Below are 6,840 nucleotides of genomic sequence, written 5' to 3' on the forward strand. Positions count from 1 at the left end.
TCTGATCTTTATGATTTCTTTCCTTCTGCTAAGTTTGGGTTTTGCTTGTACTTCCTTCTCTAGGTGCTTTAGGTGTAGTAAGGTTGTTTGAGATTTTTCTTTCCTGAGGGAAGAAAGACTGTATTGCTGTAAACTTCCCTCTTAGAACTGCTTTTGCTGCATCCCATAGGTTTAGGATCATCGTGTTTTCGTTTTCATTTGTCTCTAGGTATTTTTTGATTTCCTCTTTGATTTCTTTGGTGATCCATTGGTTGTTTAGTAACATATTGTTTATCCTCCACATGTTTGTGTTTTTTAGTTATTTTTTCCTTGTAGTTGATTTCCAACCTCATAGGGTTGTGGTCAGAAAAGATGTTTGATACGTTTTGTTTTCTTAAATTTACTGAGGCTCGATTTGTGGCCCAGTGTGTGAGCAATCCTGGAGAATGTTCCATGTGCACTTGAGAAGAATGTGTACTCTGCTGCTTTTGGTCTATAAATATCAGTGAAGTCCATCTGGTCTAAGGTGTCATTTAAGGCCTGTGTTTCCTTATTGATTTTTCTGTTTGGATGATCTGTCCTTTGATGATAGTGGGGTGTTAAATTTCCCACCCATTGTTGTGTTACTGTCGACTTTTCCTTTTAATTTCCACCTGCATGGAATAGCTTTTTCCATCCCCTCACTTTCCGTCTGTATCTGTCCCTAGATCTGAAGTGGGTCTCTTGTAGACAGCATATATGCATGGAAATCAAAAGATAGCTAGAGTAACAATACTCATATCAGACAAAATAGAGTTTAAAATAAAGACTGTTACAACAAAGAAGGACGCTACATAATGATCAAGGGATTAAGCCAAAAAGAAGGTACAACTGTAAATACATATGACCCAACATAGAAGCACCTCAATATATGAGGCAAATACTATAACAGGCTAACAAGGAGAAAGAGACAGTAACGCAATAATAGTTGGGGAATTTAACACCCCACTGTCATCAATGGACAGATCGTCCAGACAGAAAAATTGATAAGGAAACACAGGCCTTAAACGACACATTAGACTAGATGGACTTCACTGATATTTATAGAGCATTCCATCCCAAAGCAGCAGAGTACACATTCTTCTCAAGTGCACATGGAACATTCTACAGAATTGCTCACATGCTGGGCCACAAATCAAGCCTCGGTAATTTAAGAAAACTGAAATCATATGAAGCATCTTTTTTTTTTTTTTTTTTTTTTGGCAGTACGCGGGCCTCTCACTGTTGTGGCCTCTACAATTGCGGAGCACAGGCTCTGAACGCGCAGGCTCAGTGGCCATGGCTCACAGGCCCAGCCGCTCCACGGCATGTGGGATCCTCCCGAACCGGAGCACGAACCTGTGTCCCCTGCATCAGCAGGCGGACTCTCAACCACTGCGCCGCCAGGGAAGCCCTGAAGCATCTTTTTTGACCACAACCCTATGAGGTTAGGAATCAACTGCAAGAAAAAAAAAAACTGTAAAAAACACAAACACATGGAGGGTAAACAATATGTTACTAAACTAAACAACCAATGGATCACCAAAGAAATCAAAGAGGAAATCAAAAAATACCTAGAGACAAATGAAAACGAAAACACGAAGATCCTAAACCTATAGGATGCAGCAAAAGCAGTTCTAAGAGGGAAGTATATAACAATACATTTTTAACCTCAGGAAACAAACAAGAATAATCTCAAATAATCAACCTAACCTTACAGCTAAAGCAACTAGAGAAAGAAGAACAAACAAAACCCAAAGTTAATAGAAGGAAAGAACTCATAAGATCAGAGCAGAAATAAATGAAATAGAAATAAAACAATAGAAAAGATCAATGAAACTAAAAGCTGGTTCATTGAAAAGATAAACAAAATTGATAACCCTTTAGCCAGACTCAAAACCTTCTGCACAGCAAAGCAAACCATACATAAAATGAAAAGACAACCCACAGAATGGGAGAAAATATTTGCAAACAATGTAACCAACAGGGGATTAATCTCCAAAATTAAAAAGAAAAAAACAGCTCATGTGGCTCAATATAAAAAAAAGAAAAAACCCAATCAAAAAATGGGCAGAAGACCTGTATAGCCATTTTATCCAAAGAAGACATACAGATGGCCAACAGGCACATGAAGATGCTCAACATCACTAACTATTAGAGAAATGCAACTCAAAACTACACACCAGTCAGATGGCTATCATCAAAAAGTCTACAAACAGTAAATGTTAGAGAGGGTGTGGAGAAAAAGGAAACCTCCTACACTGTTGGTGGTAATGTAAATTGGTATAGTCACTATGGAGTAGTTCGGAGGTTCCTTAAGAAACCAAAAATAAAGCTACCATATGATCCAGCAATCCCACTGTTGGGCATGTATACAGAGAAAAAGATAGTTGGAAAGGATACATGCACCCTAATATTCATTGCAACACTGTTTACAGTAGCCAAGACATGGAAGCAACCTAAATGTCCATGGATGGATGAATGGATAAAGAAGATGTGGTACATATATACAATGGAATATTACTCAGCCATTTTTTAAAAAATGAAATAATGCCATTTGCAGCAACATGGATGGACCTGGAGATTATCATACTAAGTGAAATAAGTCTGACAGAGAAAGATAAATATCATATGATATTATTTATATGCAGAATCTAAAAAAAATGATACAAATGAACTTATTTATAAAACAGAAAGAGACTCAACAGATACAGAGGATGAACTTTTAGTTACCTGGGGGGAAGGGTGGGGGGAGGGACAGATTTGGAATTTGGGATTGTCATGTACACACTGCTATATTTAAAACAGATAACCAACAGGGAACTAGTGTATAGCACAGGGAACTTTGCTCAATACTCTGTTATAACCTAAATGGGAAAGAATTTGAAAAAGAATAGATAAATGTGTATGTATAACTGAATCACTTTAGTGTACACCTGTAAGTTACATATTGTTAACCAACTATACTCCATTATAACATAAAAATAAAAAATACACAGAGTGGCAGACTGCATTAAAAAACAAGAGCATATGATATGCTGCCTACAAGAGACACACTTCAGGGTGAAGGACACAGGTTGAAAGTGACAGGTTGGAAAAAGTTCATGCAAATGGAAATGACAAGAAAGCAGGGCACAATACTCAGACAAAACAGACTTTGAAACAAAGGCCATAAAGAAGGACACTACATAATGATAAAAGGATCAACACAAGAGGAGGATTTTACAATCATCAACATATATGCACCTAATATTGGAGCACCCAAATACAAAAAACAAATACTAACAGACATAAAGGGAGAAATTGAGAGGACTACAATAATAGTATGAGGCTTTAACACCACACTCACATCAACGGACAGATCTTGTAGACAGAAAATCAACAAGGCAACAGAGATCCTAAATGATACAATAGAACAGACTTAATTGATATTTTCAGGACATTACATCCCAAAAAGAACCAAAAAAAAACCCAAAATACACATTCTTTTCAAGTGCACATGGAACGTTCTCTAAGACTGACCACATACCAGGGAACAAAACAGGACTCAACAAATTTAAGAGTACAGAAATTATCTCAAGCATCTTTTCTGAATACAATGGCATGAAACGGTATCAACCGCAGAACAAGAAATGAGAAAAAAAGTTACATGGAGACTAAACAACATGCTACTGAAAAACCAATGGGTCAACAATGAAATCAAAGAAGAAATTAAAAGATACCTTGAGACAAATGACAATGAAAACACAACCATACAAAATCTATGGGATGCAGCGCAAGCAGTTCTTGGAAGTTCATAGCAATAGAGGCCTTCCTCAAAAAACAAGAAAAATCTCAAGTAAGCAACCTAACCTACCACTTAAAAGAATTAGAAAAAGAAGAACAAACAAAACCTAAAATCAGAAAAGAGGAAATAAATAAAATAGATTTTAAAAAATAGAAAAAAATCAATAAAGCCAAGAGCTGGTTCTTTGAAAGAGTAAAGAAGACTGACAAACTCTGGCCATGCTCACCAAGAAAAGAGAGAGAATCCAAATAAAATAAGAAATGAAAAAGGAACATAATAACTGATAACGAGAAATAGAAAACATCATAAGGGACTATTATGAACAATTTATATGCCAGCAAATTTGACAACCTAGAAGAAATGGACAGGTTTCTAGAAACACAGAGCCCACCAAAATTGAATCAGGAAGAAACAGATACTTTTTGTTTTTCTTTTTGCGGTACACGGGCCTCTCCCGTTGCGGAGCACAGGCTCCAGACACGCAGGCTCGGCGGCCATGGCTCACAGGCCCAGCCGCTCCACGGCTTGTGGGATCTTCCTGGACCGGGGCACGAACTGTGTCCCCTGCATCGGCAGGTGGACTCTCAACCACTGCACCACCTGGGAAGCCCCAGATACAGATATTTTGAACAGACCAATCACTAGAAGTGAAATAGAATCTGTAATTTAAAAATTCTCTACAAACAAAACTCCAGGACCAGATGGCTTCACAGATGAATTCTACCAAACATAGAAAGAACTTATACCAGTCCTTCTCAAACTCTTCCAAAAAACTGAAGAGGAGGGAACACTCCCAAAGACATTCTATGAAGCCACCATCACCCTGATACCAAAACCAAAGACACCACCAAAAAAATTAGAGGCCAATATCTTTGATGAATATAGATGCAAAAATTCTCAACACAATATTAGGAAACCGAATCCAACAACACATAAAAAATATCATACACCATGATCAAGTGGGATTCATCCCACATTCACAAGGATGGTTCAACATCTGCAAATCAGTCAATGTGATACACCACATAAACAAAAGACAAGAATCACATGTTCATCTCAATAGGTGCAGAAAAAGCATTTGATAGAACTCAACATCTATTCATGATAAAAATTCTTACCAAGGGAAGTATAGAGAAACCATATCTCAACATAATAAAAGCTATTTATGACAAACCCACAGCTAACATCACAGTCAATGGTGACAAGCTGACAGCCTTCTTACTAAAATCTAGAACAAGACAAGGATGCCCAGTCTCATCACTTCCATTCAACATAGTATTGGAAGTCCTAGCCACAGCAATCAGACAAGAAAAAGAAATAAATGGTATTCAAATTGGAAGGGAAGAGATAAAATTGTCATTTTATACAGATGACATGATACTATATAGAGAGAACCCTAAAAACTCCACACAAAAACTACTAGAACTGATAAATTCAACAGGGTAGCAGGACACAAGATTAACATGCAGAAATCGGTTGACTTTCTTTACACTAACAATGAGATATCAGAAAGGGAATGTAAAAAACAATACCTTTTAAAATCCCACCCCTGTAAGTAAAATACTTAGGAATAAAGCTGACTAAGGAGGTGAAAGACTTATACACTGAGAACTATAAAACATTAATAAAGGAAATTGAAGATGACTCGAAGAAATGGAAAGATATCCCATGCTCTTGGACTGGAAGAATATTGTTAAAATGGCCATACTACCGAAAGCAATCTACAGATTTAATGTGATTCTTATCAAATTACTCATGGTATTTTTCACAGAACTAGAACAAATAATCCTAAAATTTATATGGAATCACCCAGTTTTTGTCACTTGATATTATAGCAGAGTTTCATTTTGATGTGAGCTATGGCATTTAAAATATGAACAATGTAATAGGGTTGTTCCCCTTTGAACACTTGGGTACTACTACTTTGTTAGTGGAGAGGTAGGTAGCTCAAGTATAAAATCAAAATTATTGATTAGATTGTGCTTTAAGATAATAGTAAAATGTAGTTTAAGCAGAACAAAAAACCCCCTGATAATCCAGGAATTAACAAAAATCTTATTTTTATGCTTAAGTTAAAAGAACAGGTCACTTCTAAAAGTATGATATTCTAAACTGACATAGTATTTAAGAATTTTCGAAAACATTCCTAAATGAAATGCTTCTGTCACCATAATTATGTCAGTGATACACAATTTAAAACTTGTCTAATTTGGCTTGTGACAAGTTTGCTTCAAGGTATGAGCTGGAATGTTGGGGAGTAGTGGAAGTTTCTGAATAGCATATATATAAGGGATTTACCTGGAGGAATACTAGGGTAATATTATTTATTTGAACTCCAGTTAGGATGCCAGGCACCCTTTGCAGAAATATATGCATTTTCTGACTTACTTCTCACAACAAAACCAACAAGCAGATACTAATAAAGCCATTTTACTGTTAAGGAAATTGACATAATTCAGCTGATAAATGTTAGTTTATCATCTTTCCAAATTTATGATCCTTCAACCCTTTTTCTTATGTCCATCCTTCCCTTTCAAATGGGAAAACAGTTGTTTTCACCTCTTGATTTTTTTTCCTTGTCTAAAATAGGTTTAATCCCTTTCTTTCTATCCTTTCTCCCTTCCCTTGTCCTTTCCTCTTTCCTTCCCTCTTTTTAAGTATGAGAGAATTGTGGATTTATATAACTTCGAATTTCAGGTAAAATATATTTTGTGACTAAATTCTCAGTGATTTGTTACACTATACCTTTGTTAAAGTACTTCCTCACTCAAAGCAGGAGTGTATAGGGTATTTTGTGGCTGTAACTTATTATCTTATTGTCTGATGGTTATGTACTGTTCATTTCAGTTTTGTATGTGTATGTTAAATTCCCATGATATGTGTGTGCATTTGCAATAGACCATCCAGGAAACAAGCTAAAAATATTACTGATAAAGAAGGTGAAATATACATGAAATGTGGAAATATGCTATTAATTTAATACTTAAATAAGCTGTGGAAAATTTGTCTCTTAATTATTAACTATATGTAACACTCATCTCAAATTCAATGACTTT

Source organism: Lagenorhynchus albirostris, chromosome 4 (assembly GCF_949774975.1).
Source record: "Lagenorhynchus albirostris chromosome 4, mLagAlb1.1, whole genome shotgun sequence".
Taxonomy (NCBI): domain Eukaryota; kingdom Metazoa; phylum Chordata; class Mammalia; order Artiodactyla; family Delphinidae; genus Lagenorhynchus; species Lagenorhynchus albirostris.